Raw genomic sequence first — 19,222 nt, forward strand, 5'->3', positions numbered from 1 at the left:
TACGCTGAAGAGAGTTAAATCTAGACAGAGCTTGTTCCCTATTGTTCGGGAGTCTCACCCTGGTAGCTCGGAAGGGTAATGGAGAAACCCAGTGATTGGTTTCGTCTTTAAGGAACTCATTGTCCATTATCTTGATAAATTCTCTGTCCTCTACTGACAAAGCTACTTTATCATCGTCCTTGCTTGTGTGAAAGACTAATCTTCCCAAGTTGTCAGCAAAGGGAGGAATGTCGTCAGGTGGTTGTATGAGGTCTGGAGGCTTCTCTTTCACCTCATAGTGATGAGGGCAAGGCTTAATGCAAGTTGTGCGTCCATCTCCACGCACGTACGTTTTGAATGAGCGGATTTTTGGTTGATCCAAGCATATATTTCCTATGACTACCCATCCCAAGTCCAGTCTCTGGGCATATGGTGCATAGTCGGGACCATTACACTGTTGACGCACCTTGTGTACCCTTAGATTGTCTCTGCCAAGCAGGAGTAGAATCTCAGCGTTGTTGTCCATAGGTGGGATAACGTTGGATAGGTGCCTTAGGTGTGGATGGTGAAATGCAGCTTCCGGGGTAGGAATCTCATCCCTATGGTTGGGTATTTGATCGCATTCGATCAGAGTCGGTAGAGGAATTTCCGTATTTCCACTGACGGAACAAGCGATGAATCCTTGTGCCCTCCTGCCGCTAGTCTCTATGCGGCCCGAGCAGGTGTTTAAGATGTAGGGTTCTGACGGTCCCTTTATACCAAAGGCTTCAAAGAATTTAGGTCCTGCTAGGGAGCGGTTGCTTTGGTCGTCAATGATGGCATACATTTTTACTGCCTTTTCTGGTAGCCCCTCCGGGTAGACCTTGATTAGGCATATGCGGGCACAACATTTCTCACTCTGGCCCTCCCCACATACGTCCGAGCATGAGCAGGAAACAGCAGTGGCTGTGTTAGCGTGGTTCTGGGGCTCCCCGCCATGACTTTGAGCAGGACTGGTGGTGACAGCAGCAGGTGAGTCCCTTGTGAGTGTAGTTGGGTGCATAGCTGAGGCATGTCTATCACTATGACACTCCTCACACTTGATAATGGATTTACAGTCCTTAGCCATGTGCTCCAATGAGGCGCAGCACCTGAAACATACCCCAAGCTCGGTGAGGACTTTCTTGCGCTCCTGTATGGTTTTGGATCTAAATCCTCTGCATTTGTTCAGTGAGTGTGGTTTTTTATGAATGGGACATTCACGATTGAAGGCCTTGTCTCCTGATGAGGTAGTGTACTGTCTACCAGTGGGTACTGCAGATGATGGTAGGTTAGTCTTTCTAACATTCACGCTGCTCTTAAAGTCTCTGTGTTTATGCACAATACTTTCATACCTTGATGATAGTGTCACTGAAGCTGTAGTATTGAACTCCAGGAAGTCGAGGCTGGGGTCATTCCTCATCTGGGACTGTTCATCGATGAATCTACAGAAATGAATAAATGGGGGAAAAGTGACGTTGTGCACTCTTTTGTACCTTGAGACTGATGCCGCCCACTTCTCTTGCAGGCTGTATGGTAACTTCACGACAATTGGGTTCACCCCATGGGCTGTATCTAGGTAGCACAGCCCGGACAGACGAGGGTCTCTTTTGGCAAGCTCCAGTTCCATGAGCAAATCACTTAAATCCTGAAGCTTATGGACATCTTTGAGACTGATCTTGGGGACGTTCTGCAGTCTCCTGAATAGTGCCTTCTCTATTGCTTCTGCACTGCCAAAGGTGCGTTCGAGTCTCTGCCAGGCTGCAGCGAGACCTGCTTCTGCTTGTCCCACATAGACAGTTCTAAGGCTCTTGATGCGATTTGTGGAGCCTGGGCCCAGCCATTTGATCAAGAGGTCGAGCTCCTGCTCTGCAGTTAGGTTGAGGTTGGCGATGGCGGCTTTGAAGGTTGCCTTCCAGGGTCTGTAGCTCTCTGCACGGTCATCAAATTTTGAGAGACTGGTGTTAATTAGCTCTCTGCTCACCATAAACCTGGCAAACTCAGACATATCTGATTTCTCACTGCTTGTTGCCATGACAACTTGTGATGCCCCTGGGGCGTATAGGTTGCGTGGCGTGAAAGGGTGAGATGCTTCCGGGTAGAATGATGTTGCTGCAGGGTTGAGCTGTGGTCTAGCCTCTGTAGATTCTGATGACTGCTGCTTGAGCTGTGGAGGTAGGCCAGGAAACACCTGGTAGCCATCTTGCTGTAATAACTGCCCTTGAGAGGGCGCGTCTGGGCAACTGTTATTGGATTGCTCGGGTGCTGTGGGTATCGCTGCCACTGCAGGTAGAGCTGACTTGGAGGTTTCAGTGTTGTTGGCTTGGACAGTACTGCACACTGGGGGGGGTGCAGATAACTGTTTCAGTATGTAGTCGCTGGTGCGATCAACTGGATCGTCTATCTCCTCTGGTGGTAAGCAGACTGAATCAAGGCTCAATGCTTGCTCAAGTAGTCTTACTTTTGCTAATGCAATTTCCTCTTCCCTCTCTGATTCAAGGATCTTTATTCGAGCCTCTGCTTCTGCCCTCTTGGCTTCTGCCTCCGCTTCTGCCCTCTTGGCTTCTGCCTCTGCTTCAGCCCTCTTGGCCGCCGCCTCCGCTTCTGCCCTCTTAGCTTCTGCCTCTGCCCTCTTAGCTGCCGCCTCCGCTTCAGCCCTCTTTGCTTCTGCCTCCGCTTCAGCCCTCTTGGCCGCCGCCTCTGCTTCTGCCTTCTTGGCTTCTGCCTCCGCTTCAGCCCTCTTGGCCGCCGTCTGTGCTTCTGCCCTCGCAAGGACTTCTTTTTCGGTGAAGGAACGCCTCACTTTGGATTGCTCTGCATTTATGCGGGCCTCTAGTAATCTGTCGCTCAGGGTGGAGCTTCTAGAGCATGATGATCTGTAGGACCGCGAGGAATGTTTGGATGAATGCGATCTGTGTGATCTAGTTTCTTGCAAATGAGAGATACGGAGTTCCACTTTATCTTTAGCATCCAGCACCATGGCGTCTCTTTGTCTGTCTATTGATTCTGCCTTGCACAATTCTGACGGGGCTTCTTCAATATTAGAGTCTTTTAGAAAGGTTATATACCTTGTGGACAGTCTCTTGTATCTTTCATGGGCTGCGTTCAGCCGCCCGACGGCAACTTGTAAACTGGTGGCATCGCCTGAGGAGGACTTAAGTCCTGATATGAGGGAGGAAACTCGTTCCCATAGCTCTTCCAGGTTGTCACATAGCTCATCTTTCCTGGTGTGATAATTTTCTGTGATCTTTATAGTTGGTTTGAGAGAGCGCCTTGGTCGCGTGACTTGGTCTGCTGGAAGTGTGGTTTCTACCTCGAGCTCTTCATAATGATCAGTATCAGGTAGCATTTGTTTTGTTTCATCACTGGGGAACTGTACGAGGTCTTTTTCGGCCATTTTTATTTAAGGTGCGCTGTCTCTTTAAGAAAATGAACTTTTGAATTGGGGGCTGAAAATTGCTGTGCGGCTCAGATGAGGCACCCCGATGAGTTTCCCAAGGTGTTTTAAGTGAATAGCGGGGTTTTGGTTTGAGGGAGGCCCCGCGTGTGTGAACAGTCCTTATATCGTGCGAGCAAGGGTTAATATAGGATGTAGAAAGTGGCTTGGCGAGTAGTGGAGGACTTCCAGCCGAGAGTATATCTACTGCGGACACGCCGTGCTTCCCCTTGGGCTTATGGGACGTGCACTGTTGCTGGGCAGATTTGCTGGGAGTGGGCCTGTTGCAGGGGAGGTTCCTGAGTGTGGCACTGGGCTCTGAGGGAACCTGTAGCCGGGCATTGGACATTCAGACGGGTATTTACTGGGGTATAAGGCTTTAAGGCAGTTTTTGACTGTTCTGTCCCCACATGAAGGCGATTGAAGGTGTAACTGATAATGACTTTGTGACTGTCCTACCTTCGTATCCAAGCAGTGGAGCAGACCGGACCGGCAGATGCTCAGGTTAGATGGATCCAGACGTAGACATGAGGATGCAATCAAACGTGGGTTTATTTGATCCAGAGCAGTGACATACAGTGATGGAATACAGTAGATGCTGTCATGTGGATGTCTTTTCTGAGGCTAACTGCTGAGGCTACTGCTGGTCAAAAACTGATGCCTTCACAAGCCGAGGTGTGTGTCTCCAGTCACAAAGGATGCAGCACTGAAAAAGGCTACAGGAAGTGACCAGGCCCAAGGCTGCTAAAACCACGCCCAGACATAAAACTTTATAGACAACGAACGAAGCGTGCAGCATACAAATTCCGGCCAGCAGATGGCAGCAGAGAACAATAGACTTAAACAACATAGGTAAAACAAGAAATAATACAGTGCAGAAATTCAATATGAAAGGAACAGCACAAATATCATGATTTTGTCTATGTATTAAAGTGATTAGAAATGATTTAGATATACTACAAAGGGAATTTCTAAGTTTATAAGGAATAGTAAAAGACTAAGGATTTCAAGAAAATTATGCTGAATAGTAGTAGGAAGGTGGGATGGACAGTTCCAAACTTGATGAATTATCATAAGGCCTCATGCACACGGTCGTGCCGTTTTTTTGCGGTCCGCAAACCGCGGATCCACAAAAAATGGAAGTCGCCCGTGTTGCCTTCTGCAATTTGCGGAACGGAACGGGCGCCGGCAATATAAATGCCTATTCATGTCCGCAAAGCGAGGACAAGAATAGGACATGTTATATTTTTTTAACGGGGCCGCGGAACGGAGCCACGGATGTGGACAGCACACGGAGTGCTGTCTGCATCTTTTGCGGCCCCATTGAAGTGAATGGATCCGCATCCGAGCCGCCTCATGCACAACGGCCGTGTGCATGAGGCCTAAGGCAGACCAGGTAGCACAGTTAATGAGAACTATTATGGTAGAAGGGAAGTCGTTATGGGTAGAATTGGAAGAGGAGCCAATTTATCCTTTAAGCATGGGAGAAATCTTAAGGCCCCTTGCAGACGAACATGTCTGGATTAGGTCCGGATGCGTTGCGGATGCGTTCAGTGATAACTGCGCGATTTCGTGGGAGAGCAAGGTGTTGGACCCCCACGTCATCAATATATCTGAGAACCCCTTTAAGTGTGGGGAGATATCATGGCAAAGCTGGTGTGTTATCAGCAATAACAGTTACATAATATTGCCACCACAACACGGTCAAATGGAATTGTAAAGGATCTCTCTTTCAAGACATGTCTCATTTTAACCCTCAGTTTTCACCATGTCTAGATAGTTATATAACTGCTTCAGCACATGGTTAGGTGATATACAGATCTTCAGATACATTTTTGCTGCTCTGTCCTTCAGAGCCTTGTTCATTTCATGCCTAGTTGATGTGGGCCATTCCAAGGGCAAATTAGGGCACATCTGTTAAGTAGATATGCCAAATAATTCGGCCATTTTGTATGGAAAAAGAAGAAAAAAACGGTCGTCTCATCTTCATCTATATACTATATGAATGCACGGTAAAACTTCCATATGTTAAAGCAAATATATTAGTTACTCTGTATTGCAAATTGTATAACGTTACATGATCATTACCTACAGTCATGTCTGCAAATCTGAAAACCAGCCAAGCTTAAGACTTAGAAAATATAATATAAAGGAAATACTTTTCACAAAGTGGATAACAATGAATCCAATATCCAGCCATTGAAGTCCAGGCTTGCAGTCCTGTTCATTCATTTCAGCGTCCCAGGTGTTTGTTAAGAAGGAAGTCATTTTGAGGTTGTGATGAGAGAAGCTTTTTACCAGAAACAGGCAGCCAAGCCCAACACTGAATACAGTCTATGCCAAAAGCTGTTGTGCATTACATATAAAGCATTGTTGCGGCTGCTTTGAGAAACAATTTCAGAAGTACATTTGCACAATCGGCGTTGAGCCCTGTGCAGAGTGAACACTAAACACAAGGTTTAAAGGAACAATAAATATATTTATAGTCCTGGGTGGGATTGCAACCTTTTCACACGTTCCTGTGCCTTAGCTTGTAAAAGGTATTATGAAAAATCAAATGGTGTTAAAACACTTTATTCTGGTTTTAACAAATTATGCAGAGAAGTTAAGCCCGAACTTACATAACACATTCTGCAAAAAATTATTTTTTTTAGACCTGTTCTATCAGGAATTCCTTAGTATTGGCTAATGGATTCTACACTGACCAAAAATATAAACGCAACACTTTTGGTTTTGCTCCCATTTTGCATGAGCTGAACTCAAAGATCTGAAACATTTTATACATACACAAAAGACCCATTACTCTCAAATATTGTTCACAAATCTGTCTAAATCTGTGTTAGTGAGCACTTCTCCTTTGCCGAGATAATACATCCCACCTCACAGGTTTGGCATATCAAGGTGCTGATTAGAGAGCATGAATATTACACAGGTGTGTCTTAGACTGCCCACAATAAAAGGCCACTCCGAAATGCGCAATTTTGCCTTACTGGGGGGGGGGGGCAGAAAACCAGTCAGTATCTGGAGTGGCCACTATTTGCCTCAAGCAGTGCAACACATCTCCGTTGCATAGAGTTGATCAGGTTGTTGATTGTGGCCTGTGTAATGTTGGCAGGAACTGGAACACACTGTCGTATATGCCGATCCAGAGCATTCCAAACATGCTCAATGGGTGACATGTCCGGTGAGTATGCCACCATGGACCGACTGAAGTCAATGGGTGACATTTCCGGTGAGTATGCTGGCCATGCAAGAACTGGGATGTTTCAGCTTCCAGGAATTGTGTACAGATCCTTGCAATATGGGGCCGTGCATTATCATGCTGCAACATGAGGTGATGGTCGTGGATGAATGGCACAACAATGGGCCTCAGGATCTCGTCATGGTATCTCTGTGCATTCAAAATGCCATTAATAAAATGCACCTGTGTTTGTTGTCCATAACATATGCCTGCCCATACCATAACCCCACCGCCACCATGGGCCACTCGATCCACAATGTTGACTTCAGCAAACCGCTCACCCACACGACGCCACACACGCTGTCTGCAATCTGCCCTGAACAGTGAAAACTGGGACTCATCTGTGACCAGAACACCTCTACAACATGCCAGACGCCATTGAATGTGAGCATTTGCCCACTCAAATCTGTTACGACGACGAACTGCAGACAGGTCCAGACCCGATGAGGATGACGAGCATGCAGATGAGCTTCCCTGAGACGGTTTCTGACAGTTTGTGCAGAAATTCTTTGGTTATGCAAACCGATTGTTGCTGCAGCTCTCTGAGTGGCTGATCTCAGACGATCATGGAGATGAACATGCTGGATGTGGAGGTCCTGGGCAGGTGTGGTTACACGTGGTCTGCGATTGTGAGTCCGGTTGGGTGTACTGCCAAATTCTCTGAAATGCCTTTGGAGATGACTTATGGTAGAGAAATGAACATTCATTGCATGGGCAACAGCTCTGGTAGACATTTGTGCAGTCAACATGCTAATTGCACGCTCCCTCAAACGTTGCGACATCCGTGGCATTGTGCTTTGTGATCAAACTGCAAATTTCAGAGTGGCTTTTCATTGTGGGCAGTCTAAGGCACACCTGTGCAATATTCATGCTGTCTAATCAGCACCTGGATATGCCAAACCTGTGAGGTGGGATGGATTATCTCGGCAAAGGAGAAGTGCTCACTAACACAGATTTAGACAGATTTGTGAACAATATTTGAGAGTAATGGGTCTTTTGTGTATGTAGAAAATGTTTCAGATCTTTGAGTTCAGCTCATGCAAATGGGAGCAAAACAGAAAGTGGTGCATTTATATTTTTGGTTAGTGTAAAAGAAATTAAATTTGTGTGTAGCTTACAGCCTTGAAGGGGTATTCCAGTATAGTATGACCCATCCTCAGGACAGGTCACCATTATCTGTTCAGTGGGGTCCAACACCCTGCACCACCATCAATCAGCTTTTTGAAGAGTCTGCCGTGCTCCAGTGAGTGCTGTGGCCTCTTCACAGCTTACCAAGCCCAGAACTGTTGTTACGAAAGTGGGTGTGGACTGCAAAAGATGATATAACTACAGTGAATTCTAGCATATTTTTGTTGGTAATTTCATAATGGCCTAGTTTCACAGGGACTTATGGTACTGGTGGTTATAGGTTCCCTTTACACATTTAAACAGGGTTTGCTAGGGCTAGGAAGACATCACAATTACCACAGACTGCAATACTTTAGTATAAGCAAACAAACTGGCATTTTCAAGCCCCCTAGGGTGACTAAAAGTAGCAAAATATAAAAAATATATATGACATTAAAGTTTATACCACCCCCCTTTCCCGATTTTACATATAAAAAGAAACAATAAAAAATAAACATACAGTAATTGTTATCAAAACTAGGGATGAGCGAACCCGTGGACCCGAACTTAACCCGAACTTGTACCCAAACCTGGACCCCATTGAAGTCAATGGGGACCCAAACTTCACTTCATTATTTTCCATTATAACCATGTTATAATGGAAAATAATAGCATTCTTAAGACAGAACGCTAAATAAAATGGCCATTAAAAAACTCACCTCATCCACTTGATCGCGCAGCCATTATCCTCTTCTTTCTGCAGGACCTGCAAAACGACCTGCGATGACGTCACCGTGCTCACCACGTGGTGAGCGCGGTGATGTCACCGCAGGTCCTTCTATCTTCATTCAGCAAAACCTTTGATGATGTCACCGCGCTCACCACGTGGTGAGCGCGGTGATGTCATCACAGGTCCTTTTGCAGGTGCTGCAGAAAGAAGAAATAAGAGGATACGGGCCTGCGCGATCAAGTGGATGAGGTGAGTTTTTTTTATTATATTTTTAACCCCTCAATGGCTATTTATTTAGCATTCTGTCTTAAGAATGCTATTATTTTCCGTTATAACCATGTTATAATGGAAAATAATAAAATCACCCGCACACCGAACCCGAACTTCACTGAAAAAGTCCGGGTTCGTGTCCGGGTACCTGAACTCACAAACTTTGGTACGAACCTGCCCTAACAGAAAAAAAGTCAACATGCCCAAATCGTTTTTTGGTCATTGAAAGTTTATTTTTATTTTTATTTAAAGCAGTAAAGCATAAGAAAACTATATACGTTTGGTATTGCTGTAATCATATTGAGCCACACAACAAGGGTAACATCTCAGTTTTAGCAAACAGTGAATGCCATGAAAATAGTAAATACCATCAAATATTACTACAGCAAAAAACAAGCATCCCACAACTGTGTAGATTGAAATAAAAAAATAAGTTATTGGGATCAGAATATACCAACTCAAAGTCCGATTTTTTTTTAGTAAAGCATAAGAACAATTATATAACTTTGGTATTGCTATAATCATATTGATCTGCAGGTAACATATCAGCTTTAGCGAACAGTGAATGCCATGGAATTGTTTTTTTTTTAAGTTTTACTTCCACTAAAGATTTTTTATCCCCATTTTGAAATACATGACATGTTAAATTACATGGTGCCATTAAAAAATACAACTTGTCCAGCAATAATACAAGTCTTCATACTGATTCCTCCCAGTGGGAGGAAAACTGAAAATAAAAAAAATAAAAATGTTTATTATATAAAGGAGTTAATCGCCTCTTTAGAGCAAGATTTTGAAGAATACCTGATTCCCTCAACCTTAGCTATATATCTAACATTTCTAGTGATCCTTGCTGTGATAAGAATATTTCTTGCTGCACCCAAGACTAAGAAATGTCCTATAATGTCCTACCACTACTGGTTGTGGTTGGTCTATAATTATGTTGTAAATTTGGCTGCGGACGATTGCTGGAGAGGTAAGTATGGTATAACATATATGTAGAATCTTACACTAAAAGCCGCACATGTAACCAGTGATCTGATCCCTATAACTGTCACTGTGAGTATAATAGGTACAAGTTGAATGACACAGATTATGTGCACCATTGTCTCCCCCACATTTACTTTTCTGCTATTTTCTTGAAAAATTTGCCTGTATGTCGTGAAAAAGATTATATTCATCTCTCCATCAGGCAGGTATAAACACATTGGATAAAGCTGGCGTCAGTCAATGAATGAATCACTGTTTTATTTTCTTTGAGCCCTTTGTCTTAAGTCTGTATGCAGTGAGTGGCTGAACAATGTAACTCACACTTAGTCTTGAAAAAGATTCATAAGAACAAACATACTTTACTGGAAGATTTGTCAGCTATATGGATTTTATTTGAATAAGAATTTCAACAGAAGATTAATGAACTTTCCGTCTAAAATGTCTCATGTAAGAGAAAGTTATACCAGTTACAAGAAGAGTTTTTTTTTTTCTGTAAAATTTATATAATATTTTTTTATCAATTAACATAACTAATAGATTCCAGTTTATAGCTACACATAATCATTTGTCTTTTACAAGTACAGTTTTTTCTTTAAAGACAAATACCTTTAAAGAGGACCTTTCACTAGTTTAAAACTAAAAACTAACTATATCAGTGGGCAGAGCGGCGCCCAGGGGTCCCCCTGCACTTACTAGTATATCTAGGCGCCGCTCTGTTCACCGGTATAGGCTCCGGTGTCTGCAGCTCCCTCTGTTGTACTGGGCGGAGTTTTTGTATTAGGGTTGTCCTTTGCTGGGAGTCCCAGGCTATGAGCTGTGCACTACGATTTGGCCAGCGCCTGCAGCAAGGGACAACCCTAATACAAAAACTCCGCCCCGTACAACAGAGGGAGCTGCAGACACCGGAGCCTATACCGGGCGAACGGAGCGGCGCCCAGACATACTAGTAAGTGCAGGGGGACCCCCTGGGCGCCGCTCTGCCCACTGATATAGTTAGTTTTTAGTTTTTAAACTAGTGAAAGGTCCTCTTTAAATCCACTGCAGTAACCTCAGAAACTGAATTTAACCCTTTCAAGATTAAGACCTTTACATGTCTGAATTTCATCTTTTAGAATGCTACATCTTAAGGCCGAATGCACACAGCCGTGTTCCGTGACCGAGAGAGGTCCGTGGTATGCCGGGCTGGATTCTGTTCAGAGCAGGAGCGCACGGCGTCATTGGTTACTATGACGCCGTGCGCTTCATGCCGCCGCTGCACTACAGTAATACAGTAATACACTCTTATAGTGTATTACTGTAGTGCAGCGGCGACATGAAGCGCACGGCGTCATAGCAACCAATGACGCCGTGCGCTCCTGCTCTGAACAGGAATCCAGCCCGGCATACCACGGACCGCTCTCGGCCACGGAACACGGCCGTGTGCATTCGGCCTTAATAGTGAATATTATTTCTTACTTGAGCAAAAATCTTTATTTTTTTCAGATGGGCTATAATATGTTACCAGAACAAAAGCATGTTTTCAGTTTTTTAAAGAGGACTGTAACCTGTCTGCTATGTGTGGTTTGGCAACTACTTGCATCCCCCCATTGTAATAAAAAAAAATTTGTAACATTTGTTTTTATGACTCTATGTTGGTTCCATGTCTTTATTATTCCTTCTAGAAGTTATGAATGGATTACTAGCAGTTTGCAAGTGGTAACACCCTATCTGGACCTTCAGTGCAAATTGCTAGCAATTCATTCATAACTTCTATCAGGAATGGTAAAAGAATGGCACAACATAAAGTAGTAAGAATTGATGTACCCAAATTCCAAAGTACACTCATTGACAAAAAAAATAATGCACCAAAAACTGAGACGTTGGAATCAACTGAAACTTTCTATGTGTGACTGTAATGATGATGTATGTAAGTGATTACAGTTAGAGAGAGAAATTTAAGCTGACGAAAGGGAATCGAATTTCAGGAATTATTCGATTTGCACGAATCTGAATTTCTTCATGCTTCATGGTAAACGAATTGCATTTTTCCTAAAAATGGCTGCTGCACATGTAGGACATGGAGCAAGGAACTCTGGGAACGAGGGATCGCCCACAATGCCATGCGTGCAGCCAATCAGCAGCCAGTCCTATTGATGTCACGGCCCTTCAAATAGCCTCAGCCATCTTGGATTCAGCCATTTTCCAGTGTACTTAGTGCAGGGAGAGACGTTAGCAGGCGCTAGGGACAGTGCAAGGAAAGACTTGAAAACTTATAGTTTGCTCAATAGAAGTTCAGGGAAAGAGCATTAGAAGGGTAGGGAAAAGGATAGGGAGGAATTATTCCACAGTATTGAAGCAGAACAGGGTTCAATAGGAGAGTTTACAGCCTGGATAATAGGAACAATCCTATTACACCTTGCTGCACTGACTGCGGATTCAAATTGCCATTATACTGCTGCTCATTTCAGGTTTGCAATACCTCTGTAATTCCAGCAAACCGTTCTTGTTACTGGGGTCTCATTAGCCCTTGTTCGGTGCAGTTATATATATGTTCTAAAGCCTTTTTTTTGTCGTGCATTAATAGGGAAAAAAGGAGCTTATTAGCCATTGTGTGTTGAAGTGAGAAAATTACAGCCCTTTTTGGTGTGTATTAGTGGCAAAAAAAATATTATTTGCCGTTCACAGCCACAGTTATATGTTCTAAACCCTCTTTTTGGCGTGTATTAGTGGCAAAAAAGAAACTTTATTTGCCGTTAATAGCCGCATTTATATGTTCTAAAGTCTTTTTTTGTTGTGTATTAGTGGGGGGGGGGGAGGGGATTATTAGCAGGTGTGTGGTGAAGTGAGAAAATTACAGCCCTTTTTGGCGTGTATTAGTGGCAAAAGAAAAACTTTATTTGCCGTTCACGGCCGCAGTTATATGTTCTGAAGCACTTTTTGGCGTGTATTAGTGGGGAAAAAGAAAGAGGGCTTATTAGCCGTTTGGTATTGAAGTGAGAAAATTACAGCCCCTTTTGGCATGTATTAGTGGCAAAAAAAAAATATTATTTGCCGTTCAGCGGTGAAGTTCCATTGTACTACAGCCATTTACGGGGTGTATTAATAGGATAGATACGTATGTCCTATTAGCCGTTCTGCGGTGAATTGTAATTGCTATATTTATTTTTTTGCAGTGTATTAATAGGAAAAAGACTATGTCTTATTAGCCGGTCTGCAGTGAACCAACATTGTTATACAGCCATTGTTGGAGTGTATTTATGGGAAAAATAAGTACGTGTTATTAGCCATTCTGCAGTGAATTTACATTGTCATACAGACATTGTTGTGCTGTATTAATAGCAAAAATAAGTATTTGTTATTTGCCGTTCTGTGGTGAATTTAAATTGTCATTCAGTGGTGAAATTTGTTTGTGATACAGCCTTTTTTGGAAAAAATGGTTCGGTGAATGTAGACTTTCTTCTGTAGGGACTGAGTAATTGCGTAAATTAGCCATTCATTGGTGAAATTTGTTTGTGATACAGAATTTTTTGGGAAAATTGTTCGGTGAATGTACACTTTCTTCTGTAGGGACTGAGTAATTGCGTAAATTAGCCATTCATTGGTGAAATTTGTTTGTGAAACACCCTTTTTTGGGAAAATTGCTGGGTATCTTCTGTAGGGACTAACAATTTGTTGATTAGCCATTCAGTGGTGAAATTTGTTTGTGATGCAGCTTTTTTGGGAAAATTGGTTCGGTGAATGTAGACTTTCTTCTGTAGGGACTGAGTAATTGCGTAAATTAGCCATTCATTGGTGAAATTTGTTTGTGATACAGAATTTTTTGGGAAAAATTGTTCGGTGAATGTACACTTTCTTCTGTAGGGACAAAGTAATTGTGTCGAATAGCCATTCAATGGTGAAAATTTGTTTGTGATACAGCCTTTTTTTGGGAAAATTGGTCGGTTAGCCATAACTATGGTCAAGGACAATATATGTCCTTTACGGTTCCACTGGGTAAATGTGGTTCCTGCCCAGCCACACCGCAAACTTAACCAGGTGACGCCGCTTTTGCCTCCACGTTCTCACGCAGTTGGTCCTGCAACAATGTCCGCCTCAGCCTCCTCATCCTCCACCATGTCCTCAGCCTCCACTGTAGGGACAATTCACAGTGCCCCTCCAGCATACCACATGTGCTGGGCATGGTGGTGTCACGATGTTCTGCACCTCATTTCCTGGGCAAACTGAGTCACACGGGAGGAAATGCTCCATGTCCTTCATCAAGAAATCAAATCCTGGCTTTCTCTGTGACAACTCAAAATCGGAACCATGGTGACCTACAATGGGAAGAACATGGTGTCAGTGCTGCGTCAAGGAGGGCTGAGCTATGCGCCCTGCATGGCACACGTGTTCAATCTGTTTGTCAAGCGGTTCCTGAAGTCTTCTCTTAATACCTGGTGCTAACATCGACCTGTGAGGCTGAGTTCACACTTGAGTTATTTGGTCTGTTGGGCTCCCTCTAGCCTGGATACAAGATGAGATACAGTTGGGAATGGAGACATACAGGTTTCATATGGTATCCTGCAGCACATCCTGAACACTTATAGGTTCCTGAAGCTGGTATCCCAGCTGGTCCCATAAATGCTCGATTGCGGATAAATCTGGTGACCAGGCAGGTCAAGGAAGTGTTGTAATCTGGCACTACTATGGTTACAAACTGTCTTATGCAATTTATAAATAATAAATAAGCCTCAAAAAGTATGTTGCTTAGTGGCGTCGCAGGTGCCAATGGTGAAGTGGGTACAGTTCTCACAGGTGAAAGCGTTTCTTTTGGTTGGACCACGCTGCCTCAGAAGTCACAGGAAATCCACAATCGAAGCCAGCAAAATAATCACGGACATGGGGAAGCAAACAGGCCAGTCAAAGCCTCTCCTCCTCTCCTTTCCAAGCTTCTATGGAACACCCAAAATTGCATCCAATAGTGAAGTACCGTCATGCAAATTGGAGTAAAAGTGGTTTTATTATACTCACAATATACAAGTATATGCGAGCATTGTACAATGGATCAATCACCCGACCCGGGTTTCGCTCAGTCGAGCTTCGTCAGTGGTATTCATCCCACCCACTCCAGGGCGGTCTTATAACGGGTCAGGTTGGTTTGCACCCACCTACCCACTCGCACATGATCCAATCAATTATAAATTTAAATAATCAAGACATCAAATCACACAAATACATGTCCAATAAAACAATATGAAATACATAAAATAGCAAATACATAAAAGACATAAAACAGGAACATTTCACATAGATCTATCATACATCGGTATATAACCTCCTATAGCGATCTAAGACTACTCATATTCCTTTACTATCAGTTTCATTCATTTATTAGCCACAATACTCCTATCCACCTACTTCCTCTAATAAGTCTCCTAACCAATCACAGACCACATTATCCTTAGCCCACCCTCCTCCATTAATAAAGACGGCAACTCCCCCACATCACATGATATCTCTGGGCCAATCACAGATCAAATTATCCTTAGCCCGCCCTCCTCCATTCATGAAAACGGCAACTCCCCCATATCACATGATGTTGTTCAGCCAATTCAATTCCACAACCTTGGAAGGTCCTAGATCAACCTAGATCCATTCCACACTCACAGGTCCTAGATCAACCGAGAACACTTCATCGCTTCAGGTAAGACAAGGTTTTTTGTAACGTTCCCATTTTATATATCCATTCCACCTCCCGTTTATTTATCTGTTTTACTCCATCCCCTCCACGCCAGTGTGGTTTGACTTGTTCCAACCCCACAAAGAATAAGCCACTTGGATCTTTTCGGTGCACCATTTTAAAGTGCATCGAGACACTATGGGTTTCCAGACCCTTCTTGATATTCCTCACATGCTCCTGAATTCTTATTTTAAGCTTCCTTAGGGTACGTCCCACATATTGGAGTCCACATGGGCACTCCAACATGTAAACCACTCCTACACTCTCACAAGTAATTTGCCCTTTAACCTTTATATCCACACTTTTTTCATTGGAGTGCACAGATTGAGTATGCATTTTTTTATCTTCCCTTTTCCGATTCCTACATGGCAAGCAGAACCCACACCAGCTAAACTTGTTCCCTTTAATTATCTTCTCTTGGTGATTAGAACTGTGTACTAGTTTGGTACGTAGACAGGGAGCCTTTTTGAAAATAACTACCGGTTTTTGTGGAATATCCTTCCCCAGCACAGGGTCATTTTTTAAAGTGGACCAATTTTTCCTAATGGCATCTTTTATCAAACCCGCCTGCGTATTGTATTGAGTTAAAAAGGAAAAACGAAAATCTTTCTCAGTCTCTGCCTTTTTCTTTTTTCCCTTTGGCTATCCAGATCATTACACCAGAAGTTGGGGCAGTGAGTCGCTCTACAGCAATGGCAGGATTGAAGCGCTCACCACGAGGCTTTCACAAACCTGACCATCATGGGATCCCAAACTGAACCTGGATTCACTGGTAAAGATTATACTGTTCTAGCCCATAGCAGTCCATGTTTCTCGTTTTAAAACGAAGGTGACAGTGGCTGGCAGTCAATGATAGGACACATAATGGGTGCCGTGACACCATTTTTCCTTCTGATAAGTGCCTAGAAATGGTCAGGTTAGCGATAGGGGTGTGTAATGAAGGTGCCACATGTGTCTGGGTGGTGGAAGACGAAACTGTGGGAGCCGCTGGTGCTTGTTGGCAGATCAAAAATTTTCTCTATTTGTCTGTCTGGACCGTCTGGTACTGGCTTGCCATGTCTGTATACCACTGCTCCCAACATGTCTTAACAGCTACGTCAGAACTGCCTAAACGGTGGGCAATTTGTCAAAATGACCATTTTACTTCTTTATTTTAATGATGTGCTCCATCTCAGTCTGTCAACTGGGCAAAATGTGTGTAAATGCATGGTAGAGGCATGTCTCGCAGACAACGATCTCTCAATAAGAAGTACACTACCCAAAAGTTGTCTCTGAGAGTCTTTTTATAGGGCAACGAGTATAGGACTTTTACACCTTTAATCATTTACCCACCTGTAATCATTTACATATCTGCCTGAGACAAACTGTATGCTAAGTTCTGCAGCAACTGGGCATTTCTATCTGGGTGTGTAATTTTTTTTGTCAATATGTGTAGTTACTAAAGCAGACATGTCAGGAGGGGTTACAGGTCCTCTTTGAGTATATTTTCCTATCATAATTTGTCTATTTAGACAAATTTAGACCATAAAATAATTCTGTGGCATAATGCATTTTTATATCTGTCCAACTCAATGTCATAGAAAATGTTCCTTGGCAATGTGGGTGGGTTGAGAGAGAGATTACATTTTTTTAAATATTTCACAGGTTTTTTAAATAATTTTCTTTATTTAGATTTTTATTTCTTCCTGGAGTTGGGGGATGCTAGTATTACATGATCTGCATTTCCCAGCATTCCTCTGTATGCATATCACTGATAATAGTAATGTAATGTCTGCCGACCACCGTTTATGTCCTCCTGGCATGCTCCTCTCCAGTCAGTTGGATGCCCATGATGTCCATGGCAATGACCTGAAAGCAGGAAAGAAGCCTCCTCCATTTGGTTTCCAGTGCTAAACTCAGCTTTTACATTGAGAGTTACATTCCTACAACCATTACAAATGGTCATAGGAAGTTCTATTGCCTATAACAGGGATTTCCTCTTTATGCTACAAAAGGACCATGATGAGAAAACTTGCAAGCATACCTCCAACTTTGAAAATATATATATTTTTTTTGGTCTAAAATACCGTGCTGATTAACATCATTATATCTTTGTCAGAGGCAGATATGCATTTTTTCTGATACATGGCTCCAAATCCCCTGCTTCCTTTTGCACAGCTGTAGCGTTAAAGGCTAAATGTGCAACCATTATTGCTATAACTCCAATGCATAAAACTAAAATAAAAAAATGAACAAATTTGTTACTTGATTTACAATTTACTAGCATTTTGTGCCTACAGCTCATAGGCAGAGCTATGTGTGTCCATGTTTATGGACCAGATGCAAACCCTGTATGGTCTGGCACTGCATTTGCATGTGTTACTCCGTCCCTCCTTTTTCTTGCTAACCTACAAAAAAAGGCTTTTTACACAGACCAAGGATAAGGACAATTATAGTGAATGCATGTGGGAGTGGGGCAGAGTCAAGGGCCCGTTCTAGTGATGGGTTTGGGTCTCAGATGTGGGATCCTTATCTATCAGGTATTTATGTTGTGTCCTGTGGATATGCCACAAATGTCTAAAATGGGAATACCAGTTTAAATTTGATTATGACTACAAATGTATTAAAATGCTGTCTAAAAGCATACATGGACTGCCAGTATAGTATTTTAGTATTTTGTGTGAAGTGCAGCAAATTATATGTCACTCTGTATCATAAAAAAGGAGTTACATATCATGTTGAATTAACTGCTTCTCATATACAGTGGTAGAATTGTCTAAATGTCTGCATGCATTTGATCTAAAACTTCATCAGATTTTCACACAAGTCCTAAAAGTAGATAAAGATAACCAGATCAAACAAGTGAGTCAAAAGTATTAGACATGGTCACTTACAGTTGCAAGAAAAAGTATGTGAACTCTTTGGAATGATATGGATTTCTGCACAAATTGGTCATAAAATGTGATCTGATCTTCATCTAAGTCACAACAATAGACAATCACAGTCTGCTTAAACTAATAACACACTTAAAGGGGGGCGGAGCATGTAGGCGGACGCTGGTGTGTGCGCCTCTTCCCTCCCTCCCCTTTTGGCTTCTCGGGTTGCCTTCTTCCTACGGCAACCGGCGATGTTTGCCTGCACGCCGAATGCCTATGCCTAGTGCTGGGCTGCTGTGTCCTGGTTCTCCCTGATTCCTGCCTATAGTAAAAGAAAGAGAAGGTTTCTGCCTCGGCGCAAAATCACTGGAGAAGAAACCTGATGAAGGGGAGTTTGTAATCCCCGAAACGCGTTGTTTCTATTAAACCAAGAATAACTCTTGCACTAAGATCGTCTTCTCCAGTGATTTTGCGCCGAGGCAGAAACCTTCTCTTTCTTTTACTGAAAATTTCTTTTTTGGGGGACTGGACACCCCACCGAAAAGAACAAACAATCTGCGGCTTCAGTCCTGGCTAAAAGACCTTATTACTACCAAGTCTACAGTAGAGTTGTGCCTATTTAAGCCCAACCTTACAAGGTGAGTGTGGACAATTCCCACTATATTTATCTGTTTGTTTAAACAATATTACCCTATTGTGCGCTTCTCTTCTATTTTTTTCCCTCATTTGGAGGGAAATCTAGATTGTCCTTGACAAATGATTCCTGCCTATGACTGCCTATGGTTGACTCCGGGGGGGGGAAGGGGGGGCGGTAACCCCTGACTAGCGGTGGAGTCCCCGATACCGGCAATAGTCTACCTGGATGGACGGAGGAGCATGGGGTTTTGCCGCAGGACGACAT

Source organism: Bufo bufo, chromosome 3, assembly GCF_905171765.1.
Source record: "Bufo bufo chromosome 3, aBufBuf1.1, whole genome shotgun sequence".
Taxonomy (NCBI): domain Eukaryota; kingdom Metazoa; phylum Chordata; class Amphibia; order Anura; family Bufonidae; genus Bufo; species Bufo bufo.